Genomic DNA, 849 nt, shown 5'->3' with positions numbered 1-849 from the left:
TTTCTCTAAAATTCACTTTTTGGGTCTTGAAGATGTTTCTGCACTCGATTGATAGATGATAAAAGATTTCTCCAAAAATACAAAAGTACAAGAAAATCAAATGTAATCATGCGTTTCAGAATATTATGAGCACCACATTTTGTTTCAGCCGTGTTGCCATTCTCACTTAATTGCTCTAACAGTCCTAGCAATTCATCCAGTTTTTCATGTACAACTTTTACTGCCTTTTCTCTTGCACTCCACCGGGTTTCTGATTCAAGCTTGACGGAGGTCTTAAGCTCCTGCTGCAGTTCGTCCCATCGAGTTGTTGAATGAGCAAAGATATTATAAATGGTTTCAATTATACCAAAAAAGGTAATAACTGTTGTTTCCTGATTTGCAGCATGAGGACATGCTAGGTTCAAACTATGGTTGTCACAGTTTATAAACACTGCTTTTGGATTTTTGTTCAGAATTATTTGTTGAACGCCTGACATGACAGCAGCATTATCATAACATTGTGAACAACAATCACACAATAAAATTCCATCGGCTTCTAATTTTGTGCTTATTGTTTTCTCAGTATTGGCAGCGTCTTTTTCCTTTATCTGTATAAAGTCAATAAATGACTCTTTGACTTCTACTTTTCTTGTCTTAAAGTCAATGTCGAAAAACCGAATTCCTTGGGCCACTTGCTCACGATGGGCTAAATCAGGTGTGGAATCAAACAGAATACCATAGTATTTGTTTCTACGAATTGTTGACAAACAATAATTTCGCACATGTGAGGCCATGAGATTTAGAAACTCATTTTGTATTTCAGGAGAAAGATAAGATGTCGACGTTTTCTTGTTTTTAACACGCTCTAAG

Source organism: Limulus polyphemus, unplaced genomic scaffold, assembly GCF_000517525.1.
Source record: "Limulus polyphemus unplaced genomic scaffold, Limulus_polyphemus-2.1.2 Scaffold502, whole genome shotgun sequence".
In the NCBI taxonomy this organism is placed as follows: Eukaryota; Metazoa; Arthropoda; class Merostomata; order Xiphosura; family Limulidae; genus Limulus; species Limulus polyphemus.
Note: the sequence above shows the minus strand (reverse complement) of the source record.